The sequence below is a fragment of the Lissotriton vulgaris genome, chromosome 6 (assembly GCF_964263255.1).
Source record: "Lissotriton vulgaris chromosome 6, aLisVul1.2, whole genome shotgun sequence".
NCBI classification, from domain to species: domain Eukaryota; kingdom Metazoa; phylum Chordata; class Amphibia; order Caudata; family Salamandridae; genus Lissotriton; species Lissotriton vulgaris.
In genome coordinates, this window is record NC_141694.1 from 1,383,517,063 (window position 1) to 1,383,544,614 (window position 27,552).

A 27,552-nucleotide genomic window follows, 5' to 3' on the forward strand; every position below is an offset into this window, starting at 1 on the left:
ATCTTTACTGCGTTCCTACATATTATACCTTTTATCCGTCATGTAATTGGACTGCTTTATTTCACTTGCCTTTTACTGATTCGAAAACAGTCACTAAAAGTAAAAACTTTACAAATGAAAATACTACTACTGTGTTTTGTTTTAAAAACCTTTATTGTGAAAATGTCAGTATACAAATACGGGCCTATAACCACGTGGGCCGGCCACGGAGCAAACTGAAATCGTATATGATGAGGAGACATTTACACTGTAGAAGAAAGTAACGAGCGGGCCATTAGGTGACAAGAACAAAGGTGTCTAACAGTTGCGGAATCGGTGGACGTACATTTTGTAATTAAAATACGACAGGGCCACTTACAATAACATTTTCTAGATATACATTTGCGGGCAAAGAGTTACGAGTCCCATTTATACCGGCGCCATTTTGGGCGAGGCCGGGCAGGTCCAAGATATAGTCAAAATGTCTCCACCAACCATCGGCCAGACCAGAACCCCTTTCGGCCCTTTATGCTACAAGATGGTGTCTTCCATTCAGAAAATATTGGTGGCAGCATTTTGAAAGGAAACAGAAACAGCCGTTCTCCTAGTGAGTTTCACATTGTTACATTTAGGAAGAATGTTGAAGAGTAGTATGTGGAAAATCTGAAGCCATTTTTCTACAAACTCTCAATCAGACTTGGATGGAAAAAAAAACCTGAAGAATGTACAAACTGAAAACCAATTTTTGTCTGTATAGCACCAACAGTAACGCTTGAGTCAGCTTTGTGTCAAGCCGCCATTTTCATTCAATCAATAGCGTCCCCCTGCACACATTCAGGGACCTGGTCGTGTCTTCAGATGAAACGCATTGTAGGAAAAGAAGCAGAAAGGAAAAGGAAAAAAGTTCCGCCGGACCTAGTGAAGCTGCAGCAGGTGCAAATAAGCTTCAGACAGTCTTACAAGCACTGCTCAGAACTCTCAACTGAGGCACTCAACATCCAGGACTTGCCATTCGGATCTTGGCGCCTTGTATTTTTGTTTTGTTTTTGATGGAGGGGAAACAACAAAAAACAGGCATTGAAAAAGGCTCAACAGTGCAGGGCGCCTTGTGCTGGTTCCGACCTATTCACACATCGGTCCACTACTGACATCACCTCATAAACCAACGGGGCACCCCACGCCGACTTTCGGCGCAGCATTGTAGGATGGCCACACCAGTGCGGCAATTTGCTGGACACCACCTCGGTGCCATCCAGATCTCGGCGCGTTCATTCAATCAATAGCGTCCCCCTGCACACATTCAGGGACCTGGTCGTGTCTTCAGATGAAACGCATTGTAGGAAAAGAAGCAGAAAGGAAAAGGCAAAAAGTTCCGCCGGACCTAGTGAAGCTGCAGCAGGTGCAAATAAGCTTCAGACAGTCCTACAAGCACTGCTCAGAAATCTCAACTGAGGCACTCAACATCCAGGACTTGCCATTCGGATCTTGGCGCCTTGTGCTGGTTCCGACCTATTCACACATCAGTCCACTACTGACATCACCTCATAAGCCAACGGGGCACCCCACGCCGACTTTCGGCGCAGCATTGTAGGATGGCCACACCAGTGCAGCCACTTGCTGGACACCACCTCGGTGCCATCCGGATCTCAGCGCGTTCGAGTCACTGTGCCGGAAGAGTGACCGGAACTCAGCTGAACACGCCGTCTTTCGGCGCAGCATTGTAGGATGGCCACACCAGTACGGCAATTTGCTGGACACCACCCCGGCGCCATCCGGATCTCGGCGCGTTCGAGTCACTGTACCGCAACAGTGACCGCAATTCAGCTGGACACGCCGTCTTTCGGCGCAGCATTGTAGGATGGCCACACCAGTGCGGCAATTTGCTGGACACCACCTCGGTGCCATCCGGATCTCGGCGCGTTCGAGTCACTGTACCGCAACAGTGACCGCAATTCAGCTGGACACGCCGTCTTTCGGCGCAGCATTGTAGGATGGCCACACCAGTGCGGCAATTTGCTGGACACCACCTCGGTGCCATCCGGATCTCGGCGCGTTGTGCTGCCTTCGGCCTATTCGCACATCGGTCCGCTACTGACGCCGCCTCACGTGCCAACGGATTTTCTACGCTTTTTGTAGCCCTATGTCGCATAACAGGTCATGTGACTTGTTTATAAAACTTTTCATTGGTTCATTTTACTTTTGGTTTCCTAAAGATGGAAGGCTTGGTCATATGACCTAAAAATAACACTTTTCATTGGTTTAGAACATTTTTTTTTCCCAAACGATGAAAGCCCCACCTTGTTTCTGGATCATTCAGACTGAAGCTGGCGTCAGCATGAGAGCACCACCATCTCGTGGCTCCGTCGTGGTCATTCCGCGAGCAATCATGGCAGCCGCTCCCCACCGGAAGCCTGCGGGAGTCGGGGGCCCCCAAGACTTTTATACAATCTTCACGGCTGAGCGGACGCTTTTCGAGAATGGAGCCCAAGCCCTAGCAGGCAAGCGTCCGAGTTCCAAAGTGTCCCAGGGCCATTTCAGTGGACCAGGCCTAAAACCGAGGAGCTGTTCGCCATTTTAAGAGCCATGTGGCAGCCGCCTATCGCTGCACTGCAAGAGTGGGAGCAACTCAACAACATGGTGAGCGAGACGCTGTGGCCGCAAGAGCGAGCGCAACTCAGCTAGATGGCCGCCACCTGGGGAGGCCCGTTCACGCCGGCTCCCCCACGCCCCCCCCCCCCGAGCCGCCGCACGCCAATTTTCGGAGCAGCATTGTAGGATACCAAAACCAGTGCGGCAGTTTACTGGACATCACCTGGGTGCCTGTCGTACATGTTGTGTCAGCCATGTGACACTGGACACAGACCGCTACTGACGAGGCCTCCCCCCGCACCACCCGGGACGCCCCACGCTGTTTTTCTGTGCTGCATTGTAGGATCCCTAAACAGGTGCGGCACCCAGGCGACATCACCTGGGTGCCGTCCAGAACTCTGCACGTTGTGCTGCCTTGGGACTATTCGCACAACAGACCGCTACTGACGAGGCCTCCCCCCGCCCCACCCGGGACGCCCCACGCCAATTTTCGGAGCAGCATTGTAGGATCCCTAAACCAGTGCGGCACCCAGGCGACATCACCTGGGTGCCGTCCAGAACTCTGCACGTTGTGCTGCCTTGGGACTATTCGCACAAAAGACAGCTTCTAACCATTGTTGCTTTTTGTGTTGAGAAATGTTTAAATGTTTTTAGTTTTTGTTCCGTTTGTTAAAGTTAGTAGTTAATAAAGTTTTATAACCTTACTTTGTTGGAGTGTTATCTATTTTTTTAAAAACGGGTGAATGGGGCCTTGAATCGGGTTATTGTCATGTGTGGGCTTTGGAAGTGTGCTGCTGCAGGATCGGACATTTCAAACTCAAATGCACGTTCTTTTTCTTACCTTTCCGAAGCATGGAGCGCAATAGCAGGCAGAGAAAGGGTGATGCACGTGTTGAACACTACCTGACCTGGCAAGTTGCTGGCAGTGCCCCCCCGCCCGCTCCTGAAAGAGGGCACACACACACCGCCGCCCCGAGTACTTCACAAATCTTTAAAAGACCATGCGCTTGTTCATGAGGCTTAAATGGTTTATCACCTCTTCTAGAACCCCTGCATCGACCCTCTGACGTTTCATGGAAAAATTACCATGTAACACAATACCAAGCCCTGTCAGCTGAAACCCCCAAGGAATCGTGGGGCATATTATCAAGGGGGTTTATCTCCGCTTTTTTGGCTTTAAAAACCATGAAAGCGGAGATAAAATTATTTCCCTATTATCAAGCTGTCGCTAACACCAGTTAGTGACAGCTAAAAGGAGATAGCGACCATCTTGGGCCCCGCTTTGCATGTCAGTGATACTTATCACTAATGACATGCAAAGTGGCGTGCCAAGATGTTAGCGACTGGAAACAGTCCCTAACATCGCTACCTTCTATTACCAACTTTTGGAGATATTCGCGCTAAGCGCGAATATCTCCAAAATCTAACACCTGCCCTGAGCAGTTCTTAGCCATGTTATCCAATGGGAGGTGGATAACATGGCTAAGAGCATTAGGTCGATAATACATGAATATCGCTGACTTTTCTGCGATAATAGCAAGGTTTATCTGCGATAAAAATCGCCGATGTGCGGCAATAATTTTTGTCTCTAAACAAGTTAGAGACAAAAATTATCGCTAGTTGTTCGTAATATGCCCCCGGGTTTTTGCTTGCAGAAATCGGGAGGCGGGAGACTAGCACTGAAATCAGTACTCACACGCCTGAATCAGGAGGATTGGCATGTCTGAATTCTCTACAGCTGGGGCCATAAACTACATCCGCAGGGTTAGGTGATAGCCTGGAACCAGCCTGGCATCTAAAATGGCTGCCGTGCACGACAAAATTGTGGCATTCGAAAAAAGGCAAGATGGCGCAGCCGCTGGAAGAGATGTATCAACATATATCAGCCTCCTCAGCCACCCTCAGGAAACATAGGGGATTAGGATATGTCTCCCGCACCCCCTTATACCTAGTACTTTAATTAACGAAGCACAAAATGGCGAATTCCCGTTTCGCTACCAGTTTGCGGCCCAGTTCGCGGCCCGTGAAGCGCTTCTACCGTGAAAAATCATTTTTTTTTTATTTTCCCCACGGGACCCTTTAATAACCCCAACAACATTCCTAGGGGGTCAAGAGGGGGATACCTTGCCCCCTTTCATTAAATTCCCCCTTAGTTTTTCACCTTTTCTTCTCTCTCGATCCTACCGAGAGACAAGATGGCGGCCGCTCCGGACTGTCACGCAGCAAAAAAAAAAAAAAGCTCACGCACAGCCGCTGGAAGAGATGTATCAACATATATCAGCCTCCTCACCCACCCTCAGGAAACATAGGGGATTAGGATACGTCTCCCGCACCCACTTATAACTAGTAATTTAATTTACGAAGCACAAAATGGCGAATTCCCGTTTCGCTACCAGTTCGCGGCCGCGCTTCTACCGTGAAAAATCATTTTTTTTTTATTTTCCCCACGGGACCCTTTAATAACCCCAACAACATTCCTAGGGGGTCAAGAGGGGGATACCTTGCCCCCTTTCATTAAATTCCCCCTTCGTTTTCCACCTCTTCTTCTCTCTCGATCCTACCGAGAGACAAGATGGCGTCCGCTCCGGACTGTTTAGAATGTTGACAGACACCGGAGAGCCAATCAGCTTTCTGCGCTCAAAGTTCCGATAAGCGAAAAGTAAGCGGACCGGATCGCTGCCCAGAGCGCTGTTACAGATATATATCTTGGTTTGAACGTTAATTTCTCAAAAACTACTGGAGCACATATATTGAGACCTAGCAAAGGCACATCGGGCTAACAGTCCCTACAATTAGTTTCGTGCAAATCCATTCAGCCGTTCGAGCTAAAAGTGAGTCCAACCGCCCTATGGAAAAATGAATGGGAAAAACGCGTTTTGGGACCCCCCTTTTTTCTCAGCCCCCCCTTGACGAAACCCGACCAAATTTTCAGGGGCTGCTCAGAAACAAAATGTGCCATTTTCCTGAAAATTTCAGCCGATTCCGTCCACAAACGCCAAAGTTATTAGACATAGAATTTTCAAAAGTCCCATAGGGAAAAAATTCTAACTATATATACCTACTGGCGATAGCCAGTAGGTAATATATATATATATATATATAATACCTACTGGCGGTCGCCGATAGGTAGTTATATTTTGGATTTTTTTCAATGCAAAATCTCAACATTCTATTGGGAATAGCTTTGGCGCCGGTTGAGGAATCTGCCTGAAAATTTCCTCAAATTTGCCTCGCGGCGCTTCAGTCCTTCCCTGAAAGTTTTGGGGGGATTCGTCAAGCCGGGGCCAAGATAAAAGGGGGTCCCAAAACGTGTTTTACCCATGTTAATTTCCATAGGGCGGTCGACCTCACTTTTAGCCCGAACTGCTGAATGGATTCCTAATTCCTAACTATATATAGGACCTCAAAACTATGAAATGTAATATGTTTTATAATGAATCCTGTATTGTATATTTATATAATACTATTTTATTATTTTTGTTGATTTATTTTTTATTTTTTTGCCTTGGTGCGCTCCCGGGGCGCGTATCGGGGAGCGCCCCGGTCAGCGCAATTTTGCAGCGCGCCCCGGTGAGCATCCCGTTAGCGCTATTGGCGCGAACAAAAACATCATCATGACGTATCGCGTAGCCGCGTCCGCGTGATACATATATATATATATATATATATATATATATATATATATATATATATATATATATGGAAAAACCTCCGTTCTCCTGCCACAATCACCTCTGACCTGATCGCGCTGGAAACAGACACGGACCACACTTGGATGCTGGTTAGTTGCGTTTATTCAGCTGTCGCCATAACGTTTCGGCTGAAAAGCCTTGATCACATGACAGCGTAACCTTGTTTTTTTGGCATATTTAAAGTGCACAGTGCTCATTAGTGATTGGTTCATTTCAAATTTTACATACATATGGTAAACACAAATGATGGACTTGCACATCACATTAATCAGATATATACACGTATTTACAATGAACGTTTACTGTTATTTACAGTCTACTCTCTTTTAATATTGGGATAAATCCCTAAATATTTTTGAGCAATTCCGGGTTAAATCCCATTGTGTATATAAAAAAATATATATATATATATTTTTTACCTCATTCGTACGATGTTGCCACACATACTATAATTCTGGGTTAAATCCCCATGTTGATCTTATTATCCATTACTGTGTTAAGAATCATTTTAACCAGTAAATTTGTGTTTCGGTTTACCTTACATAATATGTGTTCTTTCCCATACCCATTAAAAAGTGATCCTGTGCAAAAAAGTGTTTAAAAACTATGTAAACTAGGGCTGTACTTTATACATTCATAAATCAGTTTCATTGTTATGATTAGTAGAGCAAACCAAGTTCTATTACATTGTGCATCCCACAACAAATATGTTTAAGTTTATCTTTTTATTGTTAATGTTCCCAGTTACATTACTCCTCATAATCATTCTCCTCAGGTTGCTGATTTCAATACTGTATATCAATGAAAATGGTCCTTCAACTTCTTACTTAATTGACACATGTGTTTAGTTACATCGGTGACTATGATAGTTGCCCAACTGATTCTGTGTAAAATTCATTATTTACAATTAATAACGTAATCATCTATATACAACTATATATATATACATACAAGTATACACAATTATTCAAAATTATACAAAAATATACATTTATATATTGCTCATTTCTAATTCATATATGTACATCCTATTTACACATTTATTTTGTTGACACTCATTTATTTCTCTCGCTTGGGCAATTTTTATCATTCATAGTCCCTAATTATGTAAACATGTGTACAGATCTTCTGTCAGGTTCAAACCTACAGGCTGTTTGCTATTAAGCTTGAGTATATAGTTGGTTTCCATTTTACGTAACTTGTTTTCCCTATTGCCTCCCCTCCTACTCGCACTTACAGCATCCACCACCCAGTATTTTAGATCCTTGTTGTTACTTTGGTGTTCACTTTTGAAATGCCTCGCCACGGGATAGGTGTTATCCTGCGTGGTTATCGCTCTAAGATGCTGCAATATCCTTTTGTGCACGGGAAGCTTCGTGCTTCCCACATATTGCCGTTTGCAGGGACATTCAAGAACGTAAACGGCATTACAAACAGAATGGCGTCAACTTAAACGAGGGCGAGATCTATTGCATTTTCAATGCTTGTTTACTTTGGTTCCATCAAGAAGGCATTCAGATGTGTCACACATTTGCCATATATATATAGATATATATATATATATATATAGATATATATATATATATATATATATATATATATATATATATATATAAATATATATATATATATAAATATATATATATATATATATATATATATATATATATATATATATATATATATATATATATATATATATATATATATATATATATATATATATATATATATATATATATATATATATATATTTATATATATATATATATATATATATATATATATATATATATATATAAGGCATTCTTTTTAGTTAGCGGTTGGTAGGGCCTCATGTATCAAAGGCTTTAACCCATTCTTTGTCTATGGAAATATGTGTTAGCATATATGGACCATAGTGTTTTAGTTGCATGTGAGGCATGCAACATAGAACTGAAGTCTTATTACTACAAAGTGCCGTTATAGCTTTCCTGGCCAGCAAATTTCGCCTTTTCAACCATAGGGGCATGGCAGTTGTGTCAAAATAAGCTAGTAAGGTATCCTCAATATATAGACTCACCATTCCTGGTGACTAGTTAAGAGAACATGCCCATCTCAAGTAAAAAAGGTTTATAAGCCTCAAAAGGAGTTTTGACAAATATGACTTTCATTTTGAAAGGGTTGAAGGATTCCCATTGATTTGGTTTCTAGATTCCCAAAATTGTTTTCCATACAAAAGGAACCTGCCGCTAAATAAATTATTTATGAAAAATACTCTATCAAAAAGACTGGATCATTCTGAATGATTTTGTTGGTGGGCATTTATGGCGTGCTGCACAGGCTGCCATGAATTATGGTGTTTCTATGCCCACATTCCGCCACAGCAAAGACAAAATATAAGAATCACACTGGTGTTGCTCCTCCATTAAGGCGGAAGAGCGTCGCCCCACTAACCAAATTGCGCAAGACATGGAAAAAGAAAATGTTAATAAACTTAATTTATTACCAGTTTACTTTTCCAAACCCCATCCTGAGCTGAGCTTCAGGATGGGGGGGGGGGCGGGGCTTTCTTGTTTCTGCTGCTGCTAGTCAGGCAGCAGCAGAAAGCAGTGATGAGCAGGGAAGTTAGGTTTGAACTGCACATGTCTTTTTTGCCAGTCATCTTGTGATGGCCAGCCAGACATGCACAATTTAAAACTTTTGCTGGGTTGGAGATGGCATAGGGCTCCAGTGTCCTCGGGAGCGGCAAGAGAAGGCCTCCCTCCAATTCTGGTGCTGCTTTCATGCATCATGGTTTGTTGAAAGCTGCGTCTGCACTATTTTAAAACAGGATTGGTAGAGATATTTGTATTAAAGGTAGTTTTCCTCTCCCAAATCCTTTTTAACTTCACTCACATGCACTGCACTGATAATTCCTCACCCACGCAATTGATAGCCATTCTTGAAATCTGTAACTAGGTGACCTAATGGTCTCTCTTTCTTTTGCTTTTACTTCCTCCTGTCGTGATTTCCGTGGCCTGGTCGAAATCCGATCCACTTGTCCTCCCTCTGTTATCTAGAGGGATAGTGTATAGGATAGTAGTAGGAAGGAAGTATATCCAAATGATGACACTGACCTCTCTTGGTAGTTGATGGAAATCCGATAATTTCACGAAGGTCTTTTGCTCATATTTTTTCTCATGCTCATGTGTTTGCAAGCTTGTGTGATTTCATAACTTAGTGCTTGCTCCCTTTCATAGACCACCAGATTATTTTATAGTTGCTATTAGTTGTATTGGCGATTAAATCTGTGGCTTGGTCGTTAAACTTTCTCTAGGACCCTTTCTCCTTCTAGAGGTGCAGTGAAAACAGTAGGTGTCCACACCTGTAAATGTATGTGTCTTGTAAAGCGCACTGCTGCCCTGAGGCGTTGTAGCGCTGTAGACCGCTGGGGAACACGTCCTGGCTATCCCTGTGAGAGGGTCCCTACTGGGTATCTCCAAGATCCCCGGCGAATGTGGGGGGGCGTTGTAGAGATGAGGCAAGCTAATGCCCAGAGTTGCTGAGTGTGATCCCTGGTTAGAGTAGGCACTGAGGCGGGAATTATCAAGTCCGCTGACCCTGGTCTACGACCCTGCGGCATCAGGAATTGAACCCTGGTCCCGGGCCGTTTTCTGCTTCCGGGTCTGCCGCCTCTAACCAGTGAGCCACACCACACCTGATTTCAATAACAATTCTCCCTTTACAGTCTGTTTTCCACCTGCACATTTTGCCTACTTTTTGCTGATGAAGTGTCTAGCGTGGAAACAATGGACTGTGTGTGAAGTTTTATTTATTTATTTATGTATTTATTTATTACTTATTTATTTATTTATTTATAGAGCTCGACCCTAGCCACTGGTGCAATTGGACGTTTTACCAATACCAAGTACAATTTCAGTTTGACATCTGATAAACCTCATCTAAAAAGTAATTTATAATTCCAGAGGTATTTATAATCCCAGTTTGACAAATAACTCAGGATTTACAGCCAAGCATGTGCCAGTAGGTAATCTCTCCTGTAACATTCATCATGTCTGGCAACGCATTTTTAACTAGTAACAGAATAACAAGGCTGACGTGGACCCCAACATAAGCATGGAAACTGCCCAGCTTTACATCAATTTGATAGTAAAACTGGAATGTAGTGGGCCCTCAGATCTCCGGACCTCAGTGCTACAGCACCTACAAGACTGTCACTTAGTACACCACCGTTCACTAGCCAAAGGCATGCCAACTCAAATTTCAACACGAAAATGTGGGGTAGAAACAAAGGCAATTTTTTTCCATAACATAGGCAGTAAAAGTCTTTGGCTGCTTTTTTGCAAGATTAAAGTTAACTTGAGGCCGCAAATTAAGGTGACAGAAAGCAACAAATAAATTGGGTGTACCTGTACTGCACACATGCCTCAGGCATTGCACACAATTTTTAATAGTTACAGCAAATAAAACCAAGCCTGGTGTTAGACTTGAAATCGTATGCCTGGTCTTCCCGCAAGCTTTGTGCCTCTACCCCTCCTATATTCTGAATTCTTTTTTTTGTTGATACTACGACTTTAACCAGTACTAAAGTGTTTCGGCCCTCTCCTTTAACCCCTCCCCTGCTGATGACGGGAACCGCTCCGTCAACAGCCGCGGTCGCGCTGTGCTGATGACGGAGCGGTTCCGTCACATCCCGCTCGGCACGCCTGTGCGGTGCAGATTCCGCGCCTGCGCTGAGCGTTCTATTGAGCGGGCGGGGCCGTGATGGAACCGCTCCGTCATGAGCACAGCGCAACCGACGCTGGTGACGGAGCGGTTCCGTCACCAGGGGGGAGGGCGCCCGCCGATCGGCCGCCCTCCCCCCTTAGCACTGCGGCGGAATAGCCGCCGCAGTGAAGGGGTTAAACATGGTAAATTTGGCTTACCCCTGACTAGCCCATTTAATTTACTTATAGGTCCCTAGTATATAGTACTACATATACCTGGGGTATGTGAAGTTCGATTATCATAATGGTAAGGTATATCTTTGCCTAGTGGAAGAGAGATATATAGTCTTTCTCCCCATCTGAATAAAAACAACTCCCTGCTGATGACTGTGCATGTAATGAACTGTAAGCCAGTAGTCCAACACAGGATGTACAGAAAGCAGATAGCCCAGTCACATCCAATTAGATAGTATGCCCATTTAAACTGCATACTACGAACACATTTCCAAAGTACATTCAAAGCATTCATTTTATCTAAAACGTTTACATCCAATGGAAATCGAATGTCACACATTTTCGACAAGGTACCTTTTCTCTCTTGTCGCATACATATCACAAACTAAGTGCAACGAAAATGATAGGTCAGGCTGGAGAAGTCCATTAATCTATTGTCTGCTACAACCAATCTTACCTCCCTGACATCCCCAACGTGCTGAGATTACCTTTAGGAAGCAGTAGCGTTCGCATTTTGAGATTTATGGCTGCAGTCTGCCTTCCTTTAAGATGTTGGTTGTCAGATTGATGCAAATTAAACACTCGAGATGCACTTTCGTGCTTCTATCAACAAGTAAAGTCCCTTTGATCAATACTCTTTCTCCAGGCACTATAATTTTGGCTTCAGTTTCACGGGCACCCTAAAAATTCATACAACCTCCATTAGACATCAGCAGCGCACAGTCCCTTCATATCCTGCCCTCTAAAGTATTTTTTCCCTAAAGTGTGACTTGATTTCAAATGGATGTAATCATGGTGCACTGAACTAGCTTTCTTGTTTTGGTCGATAATGTGCTTTTCAAACACTCTCCAGCAAAATCGCTTTCTGACCGTCAATTAATGAGATCGAATGGGAAAACCCTGTTTTCTCTGCACAGCCAAATGTCAAGTGTCCTGTCCTATTCAAAATAAATATCCCGATGTTGATCGCTACATACATGACAGAGCGCATGTTTATAGATCCATCTCTCATTCTTGCGCCTCTTCCTGAAGTGGAAATTGCCGAATCTATATACAATATGTAAATGCGAATATGTAACTTATAGGAACCGATTCACATCCGCTAGCTGTAAAAGTGAAAGATGAATATTTCAACCCATATGCCCAATCACAAAGACAGCGTCTACAGATTATTATGTGGACACATGCCACTCTCGAGAACCGACGAGTAAGTAAGTAAGTAAGTCGACATCGTTCCTTGTCTCAAATGACTCGGAGGAAGTGAGTGTTTCTAAAAGAGTGGTGTTGGACAGCCACAGTCACCTAATTTTTTTGACATTTATATTCCCTTGAAAAGCTATTCCTTCGCATCACTTCACCAATGAATGTAAACCTTTTTTGAACCATACGAAGTGGTGAGGTAGGTGAGGGAATGTGAAGAGAGAGATGGCGTTCTTTATAGCAAATAACAATGTAAACATTTTGAGATCTTGCAAAATAGTCTTTCCTTCGAATACTCTACCCCATCTGCCAAACATCCCTCCTTCATGGCTCAACGTCCCTTTTGATGGTCATACCGACTTTGTAGGTCTCTGTATCATTAACATAGTGTGCATACTCCGAATTCACCTCAGCAACAATAGGTATAAACCTGCCTCATTTGATATGTTGTAGGAATCTATTAACCAATTACAGCTAGATATGCTTTTGATACACCATGACCTAGTCTGGCAGTGCACTTAAAAATGAGTAACGACCCATTCGTAATACTGCATACTTCTGTCAACATATGAGGAAAACTAGCTTCTTGAGAAGTCATTTGATCAGGTGTATGGGTAGAAGCAGGTATCAAATATTCAACTCTCATGCAACATTAAGGGATAAGCCAATCAAAATAGAGGGTATGGGTGAGTACATTCTGAGCAATTAAAGATTCTACCAGGGAGCACTTTTCCAGAGAGTGACGAGGTGCAGGGGTGGGCATCTGTAGAATGTGTGACCACCCTCTCAGAATTCATCCCTAAGCCAGAGTTAAATTTGTGAACATATACTTGGTGATGTGACCACCTCCCCCGTCCACAATTTCAGTAGCCAATGTGAGCATAGTGCATAGTGGGGACAAATGTAGCTTAGGCAGTCTTCCCATTTCCAGCACCCATCGCCTCAACAAGCAAAGTAGTGGTGACAACTTTCTTCTACAAAGAAAGCCATGAACCGTGGTTATTCGTAAATTAAGAACTCAGAAATTTCTCTGGTGTATGTTCCATTAGATCAAGTGTTTCCTCAAAGTGTAAGAAGCAGCAATGCACAGCAAACACAAGAAGTGTCATTGATTAAGAGCCCTCTTTTTTTACAGATCTGAGCACCTAGGAATATTTAAGGACTATAGAACGATCCGAATCCATGTTCAATCCACATGTCATAATATATTTGAGTTGAGTATTTTTTCTGGTTTAGCGACTTTGGTCATGTCGGCAGTGAATTTGTTCCTTGTCTTGGGGGTCTTATTTGAGAGGGAGAGTAAGAGATACATGTCGGCGGGATAGGAGAGGATATTGATGTAGAGTGCGCTGATGATGTTGGCCAGAGGGATTATGTGAGTGCTGAAGAGGGTGGAGCTGAGAAATGAACCTTAAGGCACTCCAGATGTGTAGTTGCAGGCTTCCGAGGAGTAAGGTCCCCGGCTGGCAACTCATTTTCTATCCATTAAGAAGGAGCAGGTCCAGCAGAGAGCAGGTCATTGGATGCCAAAATTACACAGAGGCCTGGTGAGGATGGGGTGTGAGACCATGTCAAATGCTGCTTTGATGTCCAAAGGAATAAGGGCTGCTGTACCGCACCTGTCAAGGATCACCCATATGTTGTCTGTGGCAGCAATGAGTGTTGTTTCTGTACTGTAGTTGGGCATGAATGTGGACTGCATAGCATCAAGGAGTTGGTGGTTTCTGAGGTGGTCAGAGAGGCATCAGATGATTAGTTTCTCTAAAACCTTTCCCACGTATGGTAGGAGGAAAATGGGTTTGTAGTTGGACAGTGTGGCAGGGTCAGTGGATGATTTCTTGAGCATGCACATTTATCCAGGTGTCCAGAAATGCATCTGATTTAATGGAGGTGAGAGGATGGGTTTTAGTGCTTTGCTGATTGGTAGGAGTCCCCTAGCTAAGGCAAGTAGAGGATAAGGATCAGATGGGCCCCCTGGAGTGGATGATGTTAATGGTAGATGGTATTTCAATGGTGGTGATGGTAGGCCACAACGTCTGGGGGGAAACATCCTTTACAACGCAACTTTTACCACGCAGTACCTTTACCACACAACTTTTACAACGCAAACCATTACAATGCTTTACGCTGGGGGGGCGCTCTAGGATAGGGAATAAGTTTAATTTACTATCCCACACCTTCCCTAGTGTCCACGGGGACTGGAGTTGGAATAGTAAATTAAACTGTTCACTATCCAGCACCCCAAAGTGATATGCGTTGTAAAGGTTTTTGTTGTAAAAACCGCGTTGTAAAGGCATGTGTGGTGAAAGCATGCGTTGTCATGTCATACATCCACGTCTGGGGCGTTCTTCAGTCATGATGGGAAGTTGAGTCCTGACAGTGACAGAGTCTGGTTGACAGTTGAAGATGCTGAATATAGAGGTGACTTTGTTCCAGAAGAACTCTTTGAGATTGTTGCAAATGTTTTGTTAGGGGGTACTTTTGATGGAGGGGCAGGAGGTGCAGTAACATCTTTGACGATGGATAACATTTTCTTGCTGCGGTTTGTGGTGGTATCAATCAGATCTAGAAGAGGTGTGCATTTGGTGTTCCATAACTGCTGAAGGTAGAGTCTTAGGGCAGATTAGAAGATATATTTATCTGTTGCGTCTTGACCATTTAGGCTGCAGTTGGCTGTAGTGACATTTCACCAGGATGATGTGACAAAATCATGACACTAGCGCTCTTTCCTTTGCAAGATGTAGGATGTATTGGGACTGTAAGTAATCTTGTGCCTAAACCCTAACAAATAACTCAGATTGCACAAAAACTACCATAAGTAGGTTATTATTAGGAAGGCAGAACCACAACAACCAAACTCTACCAAGCACTAAGATGTTAGAGGACAGAAATGATCGTAGTGGGTCGTATGATATAATATTGACAAAAAAATATTGATTCAAAACAATAGCGAAAACAATAATAATTACCAAAATAGTATCATCCGATACATAACCAAGAAATACACAAATATCAATAACAAATATATCTAATTATGTTACATTGAAAACAGAAATATTGATAGACACAATATTGTTAACTCATCAAATACATACAGAACATATAAAATATTGGAAAAAAATAAATAAAAGATTATACTAGGATTTTTTTTAATCCCATATAATATAAAACCTGTAACAACTATAACAATAATATACATTTTATGAAACTAATATTCCATAAAAAAATTCATAACATAAAAAAACATAAACTCCATTGCAACTTAATTGTAATATATACTACACCCAAAAAATACAGACACTAAAAAAATTACCCCAAAGTGTTGCAGCAATAAAAATAATTAAAAACAAATACTTACATAATTATAAATAAATATAAAAATGTATAGAACCCATGACCTAATAAACACACAACTATAAAAACATCAGAGAAAACAGCCAAAAACGCTCCAACTTGAGGCAGACGAAACCCTGCCAAATTTCCACAAGAAAACCCAGGATCAACATTTCACAAAAATATCTACAAATAACCTCAAGTAAATACCCAAAACACTGTAACATAACTGCCTAATATCGTGTCTACCTTTTTTTGAAATAAATACCATGGTCCATATTTATGGCCACGTCACGCAGTGCAGCGGAATTGCTGTGCTGCACTGTGTGACAGGGAAAGGGCAGGAATGTGCCATATTTAAGGCAATACGGCACATTCCTGCCTTTTTGCGCTGTACTTGCACCCTTTTCACTGCAAGGGTACCTGGGTTGTAAGGAATGCATCCCTTCTGCACAAAAACAATCCCCTGAGGCATTTCTTCTTTCTGTGTGTCCTGCAGAATTAAATTAAATAAATAAATGCCAGTATTTGTAAAGCGTACAACTACCTCCGAAGTGGTGTTCCGGCGCTGGGGGCCCTCGGGAAGATTAAGCAAGCTATTGCCCAGAGTCATATGGTGCTGGGCTAACCTGCTGCCGGCAATCGTACCGTGAACCTGTAGTCCGTAGTCAGGCACCCTGGCTGCTGCACCACATGCACCACACCACCAGTAGAAATATGTTTTTTTTCTCCTCACCTCGGAGACATAGGCTTTTGGCTCATTCCCAGGTCTAAAAATTCTGGTAAATCTGCAAATGCATCAAAATACACTGATGTTGCATGGAAACACCAACGCAACACCCATGGAACACCTTCCTGGCGTAGAGTAATTCAGCACACCGATTTGTGGTGCGTTGCATTTCTTGAAATTTACTAAATCACTCACGACAGCGTAAAGTGGCCTTGCATGGCTTTCTAGATCTAATTTTTAATTTTCATCGCTCTTGCACCAGTGAAGCAAAGGAGCTTGGAAATATGCCCCCTATTACCTACCTTTTCTATTATATCGCAAGACTACACCAAAGTTGGCAAAAAAGACATTCTCCACGCCCACCCCATGCCCACCCCATGTTCATTGACATCAAACTTGACAAACGCACATTGCAAGTAAGTAAAAGTCCCAAAACCAAAACCCTAAAACTTAAAATTTAAATTGCCCCAATCCAATCCCCAACTAAATTAACGATATTGTAAACTCAAAATAAAACAAACACTTTCAGTCTGACAGGAAAAGGCACCCCATATGACCCACATCTCCACTGAACTGAATAGAAGCAGAAAAATAGAAACAACACATTAAAAGGACAGCAAATATGAATGAGGAATAGGGTTGTTGATTCACTTGGGTGGGAGCCCTGGTCAAGCACCAGCCACAATTCCTTGCAGGCTGCACCACAAAAAGTCACTAAATTAGACGGTGCTTAACACTATCTAGCTTGGCACAAGAAGCAATCAGGCTTAACTTAGAGGCAATGTGCAAAGTATTTATGCAGCATGCAAACAGTAGTAAAGTGAAAACACAGCACAAGAAAAATTCCACATCAATTAAAAAAATTAGAATACATTTCAATACATAATTCGACAACAAAATGACAAAATTCCAATTAGTAGAACTGGAGTTATGATTTTTTAAAGTTTTTAGTAAAATCTAGCACCTAAAAGATCAAAGCGTTAACCATGGCCATCTAGTTGCACAAGACTAGGTCAAAGTTAAAAAATATGGCTGACTGCGATGGATCACGGCTCGAATACAAGAAGTGGATTGGGCCTGGTCACTGCTTACCTTCAGACTTAGAAGACATTTTGAGAAAAATGCTCTGTCCAAGGAGGGAGCATCATCTTCAGGAAGCCTTGGATGGAAGCCGCAGTGAAGATTTTTTACAACCAGACTTAGTCTCTTTTTTGGAAGTTGAAAATATCCAGCGCAAAACAGCAGAGGACTTTAGCCAAAGAGACTTCTATGAGGTAGGCTTCCCTTTTGGCAATTGTCGGCTGAACAGGATTTGCTGCTGCAAAGAAAAACGTAGTGGGAGAAGAAGCAAAGTTAATCTGACCGGTAATGCTGTTAATCAAGCAAGTTGGTTCCGTTCTCTTCCTAGTTCTCAGAGCACTTTTTAGCCAAAATATGTCCAAGTCCTTCGTTTTGGTATTTGACAACCTGGACACCTTTAGCACTGCAACCAAGGGTCCGGTGTTTCAAAGTGGTGGGCGCCTTTTGTATCACTGTGCTCTGAACAAGAGGCCAGCAAATTAGCCCTTGTATTCACTCTAGTAGTCCCGGTTTCAGGTGAGGATGCATGACTCAACAGCAGAGCTGGACTCTGTGGATTAAAGGTAGTCTCTATGGCAGGAGAGCAGTCCTTTCAGGTACAGCAAAGAAGTCTTGAAGATTGCACAGCGGGTCACAGTAGCAGGCATTCCTCTGATATTCCTTTCAGAGGTCCGGGGGTGAACTGAAGATTTGGTGTCTGAGGTCCCATTTTTATATGCTGGTGCCTTCCTTCTGCAAAGTGGGAGAAGCTTATACACAGTGGCTTTGAAGCGCTTGTAATTTCCTGAATTCCCTGCCCTGGTTCAAGCTCGATGTAGTGACAATATGGAGGTAATATGTCATCTGTATGAAAGCGCAGTACTTCCTATTCAGTTGCAAGTGGGGCTGGACTTAGGTTTGACACCCCATCCGGCGAGCAGATTGCCCATTCAGGCACACCTATTCCCTATTTGTTTGACTGTCTGTGAGGATTTCACAAAGTTTAAGTGTCAGTTACACCCGGCTATGTGACCCAAGACAGGCTGCAGGATTAAATGGACTAAGGACAGAAAAATGCCAACTTTCTAAAAGTGGCACTTTCAAAATTGTAATCAAAAACCCTAGTTTACTATTACATAGGATTTTGCATTATAATTCCAAAGACACAAAACATGATATACCCACCTGCCCCCAATTAGAAATTACAACTTATTAAATGCAATAAATAATCTCCAATGTTATCCTATCAAAAGGGTAGGCTCATAATAATGACAAATTTATTTAGTCGTTTTTCACGGCCAGGACATGTAAAATTAACAAATACATGACCGACCTTTCAATTACAAGGCACCCTGCCCTATCGGCTACCTAGAGCCAACCTTAGGGGTGACTTATAAGTAATAAAAGGAGAGTTCAGGATTTAGCAAGGTTTTCTTTTGCTAAGTCAAAATGGGAGTCTAAAACTGCATTTAGGCTGTAGTTGCAGGCCTGGAACATGATTTAAGGTGTTACTTATGTGCGCGGCACAATAAGTGCTACAAGCCCACTAGTAGAATTTAATTTACAGTCGGGGTGGGTGAAGAATTCTGCTCCGCTGGTGGAGTTTGTGGAATTTTGCTGACTCCGCTCTCCAAAACACTCAGCAAAGAGATGCAGAGCTGGGTTTTTTGTCTCAAGCGTCTCACCAACGGTAAGTTGGCAAGCGCTTGTGAGAAAAAATAATGTGCTTGACCTTCTCCCGATGAGATTTCTCATCGCTGGTAGTCACAGCAGGTTGCGACTGCTCGCATTGAGAAATCTGCCATTCGTGTTGAAAAAGCTGCTGCTCGAGTAGGAAATCTAGCCAAGCGGCAGAAAGCAATAGCACCCTCTGCCGCAACATGTAGTGCCGTTCACGCTAATTTTACAGCACCAAATAAAAACCTGTGCTGCTAAAAATCAGTGCGAGCAGCGCAACTTAACAGACTCTGCCACTTGCTTAACTGAGTTTTTCTGACAATTCACAGAGTTCTGCAGAGTAAAACTTTGCGAACTCCGCCCAGTCTTAATTTACAGGCCCTGAATATATGGTATGCCACTCAACATGGGACTTATTGGAAAATTAAATATGCCAATTGGGGATGAGCCAATTTAACAATGTTTTAAGTGAGTGAGCACAAGCGCCTTAGCACTGGTTAGCAACAGTAAAGTGCACAGAGTCCTATTGCCAGTGAAAATAATTTCAGCAACATGGAGGAGGCTAGGCAAAAACATTTGGGGGAGACCACACAAAAAGCTGACAGGTCTAAAAATATGTAATTATGAAATATCATAAGTAAAAACAGATTCCACCATGTTAATTAAAAATATATGACATATTTAACATAAAGTAATAAATATATACTTCTACCATTTTTAGACAAAATGACACAAAGAGCCACGTACATACATGACCTTGAGAAAATAGGCAAACAATTGTTATCTTACATTGTATACATACTGTCCTGTTTTCAGTTTCTATTTTTGGTAAATTCTGGTGGGGTTTTTTCAGTGTTTTCAATATCTTAAAAAACAGTTGTTATCAGTGGTTACACATTTTCACGCCACTAAAAACAACAGAAAAAGTGTTTTTCCGGTGTTTATGGACCGTTTTGCTTTTATCATTGCTTGCTTTCTCCACTAAAAAAACATGGTATATAGACAGTGTACGTATAGCGTATATTGAGGTCCAAAGAGATTTTTGCAAATGAATCTTATTGTAGTACACCATACAATACTTTTTCAGTGAGTCTTTAGTCATGTGCACGCATGCTTTCCTTCCCATGTAAACTTCTGTGAAAAGGCCCTCTCAGCATTCATAGCCCCTTGGGCTGAGAACCGTCAGCTAAGGGACACAGTTGGGATGACTCTTTCTTTGATGCCACATACAGCACGAATTGATAAATATTTGCGTTTTAGTTCCTGGGCCTAAGAAAACAGTGCACCAGAATGGACTAAAAAGTCAATAGCATCCCTCATTAACTCTGAAGATTGTAAAGATGCTTTCAGCATACCATCTAACAAGTGGCAAGGATCTCCTACAGTGAATCAATTAAGCTCGGGTATCAATTTTGACAGGTCATCACATATTATGTTTTATATACGTAGCTGAATCATTACAAATACAAACAATATCACTCTAATCTTTGTTGAACTTGGAAAGAACCTTTTTTGCAGAACATAACAAGTGACACTGCGTTCCATGTTTTCCAAAAGTCTGGTGCCACTTTTTCACCACTATCCCAGATGCTTGGTGATATATATACTTGTCACTATACCTCGCATTTAATGTTTAAAGCCTGAGGTGTTGGCAATTCACTTACTATCAATACTGTCCCACTAGAAACTATGGTCTGATGTATTAAGGGTTTTTACCCATTCTCTGTGAGTAAATGTGATGACACATATTAGGAAAGATTTTTATGAAACTAGCCGTTTTACCTATCAGTGAAAGAATCAAATGCAGCCAAAATATCAAATGTGAGTTTGATACGTCCTGATTCTCTACAGTTTATAAAATAATTAAACTAAACCTAAAACGTGAAACTAAACCCTGCATCTTTAGACCTAAGGCCATAAAACTGAAAAAAGTAAAAGGAAGAAGAATCAATATTTTAGTGGCTCCCCTAAAGAACAAAACTCAAGCAGAATAATGTTAGCCAGTCTTTCTTACTACTAGCTTGTATAACAAAGTTACATTTTATTGACCCCTTCAGTAAGAACAAAATGACTTTCACTTTCTTTTTCCTTTCTTTGAATGGCATTTAGTTAGTGGTTGTGCAGGTGTTTTTTCAGTGTTTATATGTTTTCACCGGTGAGGGCTATTTTTCTTTCAGTGGGGTTTTATCAGTTATTATAGGTTTAAACCTAAAACCCCACAGCCTAATTGTATACATATACAAAAAGAAAAGCACAAGCTGCAAAAACGTTAACTGAAAATGTATCAAATAGTATGATAATGCTTGTATTGGGAGGGCCACAACTAAATATGACATTGTAAGTAATGTTAGAGAAAACAACCACCCCACAAAAATAACGGAAGTAGAAGTAAGGCACATTCTCTATGATCACTTAGAAGCAAGTACTAGCACTCAAGAATCCACAGTCACTAATTTACTATTTTAAAACATACTGCCTAGATATCCTGAGCACATTACAGGTCAACTATCAGCCTTCCCCAATATTTCTTTCTAACATATCTTTATCGAAATATGAAAAAGGGAGGGGGGAAAGAAGTTATAGGGTGATCACAACACATTACTATAGTTAAAGCAATGCAAGGACATGCAGAGAAATTTCAAATTTTGTCCCATCTCGGTGGTCAGTGATACAAACCATAATCAATAGCAGAAGTATCAAAGCACAACCCGAAGACATCAGGCTGGCAGGTCCTGATGACCCAGATTCCCAGTATTGGAGGTGCCTCCCAAAGTCTCATCTCATCCCCCTCAGGCATGAAAGGAGACAGGTGCACTTTCCCTCTATCCTTCTTAAACATAGGGTTTAAAGGGTAGCCAGGTTTGTTCAAACTTGTATATTTTGTCTGGAATATCACATATGCCACGTCAAAATAACGTGCCAATAGTAAACAAAATAGTACATAATACATAATAAAATCAGCAATAAAAAGTGTAAAACTTCCAATAGATTACATAAATCACTTAGAACACATAATTTACTGTCCTTTATAAAGTGATGACTTGCATAGCCACAGAAGAAATTAGAGTATTGCATTCTATAATCATATAAATGCAACCTTTGGAAATTAATTCATACACAGTGCAATGGAAAATATGTAAATATTACATGTCAATATGCAAGACCCAAAAAAGCACTTTATACTCTAGGCCAAACAGCTCGAGCAAATCTCTTATTCTCAGCCTCTGGAAGGATGTAACGTGCACCATAAGGCATAAGGAAAGCAAATACTGCATATAAAAACTTGATCAATGTATTCATTTTCGAGCCTTTGTAAAGAGAAAATGTGCATAGTGCAACATAAGATGTGCATATAGTGCATAATACAGACTGACTAATGCAACCTTTGAGAATAACATCATACATACGCAAAAATAGCATATGCCATTATTGCGTGTCTGAAAAACATGACCAGAGGTAGCACTTTTAAAGCACAATCCAGGGAGCAGTTGAGACGAACTTTAACATTCATTTTAAACACCCAACAATAATGCACCAAGGCCCTAATAGATGTTCAAAAAGGATCTAAAAACATTATAAATCTTGTTGCCAATCATTTCATTCATGGGAAACATTAAAAATTTAAGAGCATTCAAGGCGAAATGTATGTTCCATTTGATAAAATAGGCCTTAAAAATGGCAATGAGCTTTCTGTAAAATGGGACACACAAATAGTACATAGTTGAGATCTTGGATATAGATGGTACAATTCATATCTTCTATCATTTTTGTGAATCCCAAATGCCAGTAATCACATGCAAAGGGAGCAGATCCAATCTCAACAATAGGATCAGTTTTCTGATCCCATTGGGCAAATTCCAGATTGAGTAAAGCTGAGGTTTGTTCCTTAAATTACTCTCCTGAACCACTTAATTATGTGGCTATGGCTGGCATAGGGCAATATCTCTAGCCAGACTTATTTTAAACAACGATCGCTTTATTAAGCTCTTCAGAGCTTACTTGGGCATAGGAGCATCTACATGCAGGTCGAACCCAAAAGTTTCTTTGACCCATTCAAAAGACCTAAAAATCAGCTTTGCATTCTTTTTGAACGAGAAATGTTCAACCTCCAGGGCTGCCCGAAATGTTCTCTCCTCTCTTCATAGAAGTGAACTTCCCCACCTCAAAACAGCAGCCAGTGAGAAAGAGTAAGGACATACTAAACCAAACTCCAAACGCGAAGCTTGAGGAGATCTTAGTGTGTTCAGAATACATTACTGTAATCTCCTCAAAAGAGTGCCAGTAACGCCTATCTTGCACTTCACACATATAGCACACAGAAGGAGGGATTTTAAGTTTATATACTGACAGGACTTTCCCAAAATTATGTCTGCCACAAATAATTTAAAATCTGTTCAGGGCGTTTGCCCGAGTGAGGGCTCTGCTCGAACACAACTTCTTATGATCAGCATACTGTCCATTCTTGGAGAAGACCTTACTGAGGTAGAGATATGAGTCCATGAGTTTCTAATTTATCTTTGCCCAAATACCAGTTTAGAATTCTCTTTAGTCTTGACCCATTCTTACAAAACATCAAGACTTTACTTTTAGTAATATTATTTTTCACAAAGTGCACTTCTGCATACTTTGACAATGCCACAAGACGAAGCTGCAAGCCAATAGGGGTTAAGTCCATAATGGCTACGTTATAAGCATATAGTAGCGAGCCAAAGGAAATTGCATAAATTCTGGGTGGATCACCATTCACTTAATTTAAGGTACTTGGAAGATCGTAAATATATAGGAAAAACAACAGGGGCGGGCAACAAGTAGCTCTGTTCAAAACCGTTTTGAATTTTAACCTTAGTGGATAAACCCTGCATACCTTTTGCCAGAATTTGATACTAGGTATCTGAATGTAGTCCCACAATAAGACCTACAAGGTGGTGCAGAACACTCAAAAGGAGAAGCTTTCTCCACAGCCTTTGACGGTCAACTCTATCAAACGTTGTGGAGAAATCAATAAATGCTGTGTATACTGGCATACCTAAAGAAAAGGAGTATTTTTCAATTAAGACTCTTCAGCGAGCTCAGAATGCCGCAGCCAGGTTGCTGATGGGGGCGCCGAGACGGGCCTCAGCCAAACCATTGCTGAATGCCCTGCACTGGCTCCCCATCCAAGAGCGGGTCTCGTTCAAGTCTCTCTGTATTGCACATAAGACCCTGCAAGGTAAAGGCCCTCCAGCCCTGAGAGGTTTGATCCGACCTTACAAGTCTACCAGGGTCCTTCGCTCGGACGGAGAAAATCTGGCCATTGTCCCACGAGTGAGGAAAGCACGAACAGGAGGCCGACGGTTCTCTCTGAATGTGTCAAACAAATGGAATGCTCTCCCTAGAGTACTCCGATTGGAACCGGATCACTTGAAATTCAGAAGAGCACTTAAAACCTTTTTGTTCCCGACCACCCTCTAACCTCGCTTGCTTGAGTTTACCAGGTTCAGATCAGTATTAGCGCTGGGACGCTCCAGGGCAGCCATGCGCTCTACAAGTCCAAATCAAATCAAATCAAATCAAATCAAATGTAATTACCATGGGAAAATAGAATGAACAGTATAGCAAAGGGAGGTCTCCCTGAACAAGGCATGAATCCTGCTACCCCCAACCTTTTAACTAACCTGCAACCAAGTCCTAACCCTATCCTTCACTCTATCCATCAAGGCTTAGAAGACAATTGTCTCTCACTGAGAGGAATTCTGAATCCATATATTAATTTGACCACTAAACAGCCAAAAATATTTTCTTGAAATATAGGTGGGCTAAATCAAAAAGTTAAGGAGCCAGGGGCTAGATGTATTTAATTGTAAATTACTGATTCGAAAATACCGAATTTTACTGATTCGGTATTTTCGAATCGGTAATTGCAATGTAGATAATAATTAGGTAAAAAATACCAAATCGGTAAGATTCGGTATTTGCCGAATCGGTATTTACCGATTCGGTATTTGCCATTGATTCCTATGGGCCTAGAGGCCCATAGAAATGAATGTCAATTACCGAATCGGTAATTACTGATTCGGTAAAATTGGGAAAAAGTCAAGGGTGGCAGGGTGTCACTTTGACACCCTGTTGCACCCCTGATTAGGGCTGGTGTGAACATTTGGCATACATACATGCCCTAAGGGTATGTATGTCCGGCACAGTGGCACAGTTATAAATGCACATTTATGCATTTACATAGGAAATCCTTATTTACCACCAACTAATAGTTGGTGGTAAATAACGAATTCTTAAAGCCCAGAAGCACTGTTTACAGTGCTTCCTACATCTCATTTACCGATTCGGTAAATACCGAATCGGCAAATGATGATTCGGTAAATATCGAATCGGTAAATACTGATTCATTATTTACTGAATCGGTAAAATAGCTTCCTACACAGGAAAAGGCTTTTACTGGTTGGTAACGGCCGATTTTGACCGTTACCGACAGGTAAAAGCCTACCTACATCTGGCCCCAGATTGGCAGAAATATATGGAGTGATTTGACCTCTGTCTCTTGCAGGAGTCATGGGCAAGGGAACCTGTGCATAAATTAGGGTATAGAACCTTTAGGGCAAATGCAGTACAATCAAAAAAGGGAAGAGCATCGGGGGGACTAATTATGTTGGTAAAAACCAGCCTAAATGTTGTCATAGAACCTATAGATACAAGCTCAGTGGATATCCTGGGACTGAATCTTATGTTCTCTAGTAACACTCGTTTGTGCCTTTTTAATTTCTATCTAAGACCCAGGAAACGCTCAAAAGAATCTCCTTTATTAGAACAGTTTAAAGAGGCGTTAGGATCTCTGCATACTAAAGATGTTATTGTCAAAGGTGGTGATTTTAAATGCTTTTACGTACCCAAGGTGTGCCTCGAAAGAATATCAGAAGAGGAAGACCAACTTAGAAGCATTCCCCTTCTCCAACCAAAAAACACTGTAAGATGTACCACCTCTAGTGATAAAATGTTCCATTTTACTATTGAAAAAGGCCTCAGAGCATGCAATGGCCGCTTTCTTTCAGACCTTGCATGCGAAAACACTTTTATAAGAGGTAACTCAAGGTCGTGAATAGAGTATATCCTCCTTAATACATCACACTGGGCATACGTGCATGACTTTAAGATCAACAAGAGATCAGAGAGTGATCATCTTCCACTGTGCCTAGACCTAAAAGAGGAATACTTCTCATTTAATGAAACCTTAGAACGTGACCCAGGATTTGAAATAATACAACCTAGGGTTACAAAACAATAGAAGATCAGTCAAATTGCCCACTGTTCTAGGCCAAGTTGAACCCTTAATTAGTATTTATAACACCTTCGGCGCGTTGGTAGGACCCTACCTAGAGCAAGATCATGAAAGCATCAAGATAACCGATATCCATCAAAAACTTGTTAAGGGAATTCATATAAACTTATTAAGCCATCGATAAAAAAGAAATCTTTAAAGAAAGGAGCCCACACATCTAACCCTTGGTATGACAAGGAATATAGACTAGCCAAAGCTAGGCTTATTAGTACCCTCAAAAATAAGAATGTAGCTGAGATCAGAGTAAAAAGAATTAAATACAAGAAAACACAAAAGAAAGCTCAAAGAAAGTGGGGAGATAGTATCTGGGAGGACCTTATAATTGCGGAGAAAAATGGGGACCAAGCCATGTTCTGGAAACTGATAACCCATAGATTGAGATATGATAGGACGTCTCTGACCATTATTTAGATCCCACCACATGGCAGAGACATTTTACAAACCTTCATAACATCGTGGCTGACCTTGATCTAGCTAACCATCTTTCAATTAATTCTTGGGAGCCCATCTCTATTGACCAAACAACGCCACTGTAGTTCAGTATGGAAGAAACTGCTCTTGCCGTAGCAGCAATTACAGCAGCAAAGGCGCCAGTCCCCGACAGAATAACGGGGGACTTATTCAAGCATTGCCAGGAAGTATGGGTTCCTTATATAAACAAACTTACAAACGCAATAGCCAGGGGGGAGTTGGTGCCACCATCTTGGAAAGGAGCAGAGATAGTCCCGATAAATTAAAAGGGTTGCAGGGAAGATCTGGCAAACTACAGGCCTATAAGCCTGATAGATGTTTTACAGAAGGTCTTTGCTAAACACATTTTAATTAGGCACACTGCCTGGATGGTAGAACGAAATGTCCTCTCACCATGTCAAGCTGGTTTTAGAGAGAAAATAGCACAATAGACCAAGTTTTTAGATTGATGATCATATGCTGGAAATATACTAGATTAAGATCAATTTGCAACATCCTCAAAAGCTATCAGTCCTGCTCTGGAAGTATACAAGGCCACAGCTCAAACTGCAGCTCTAGGCGATGCAGAGATTT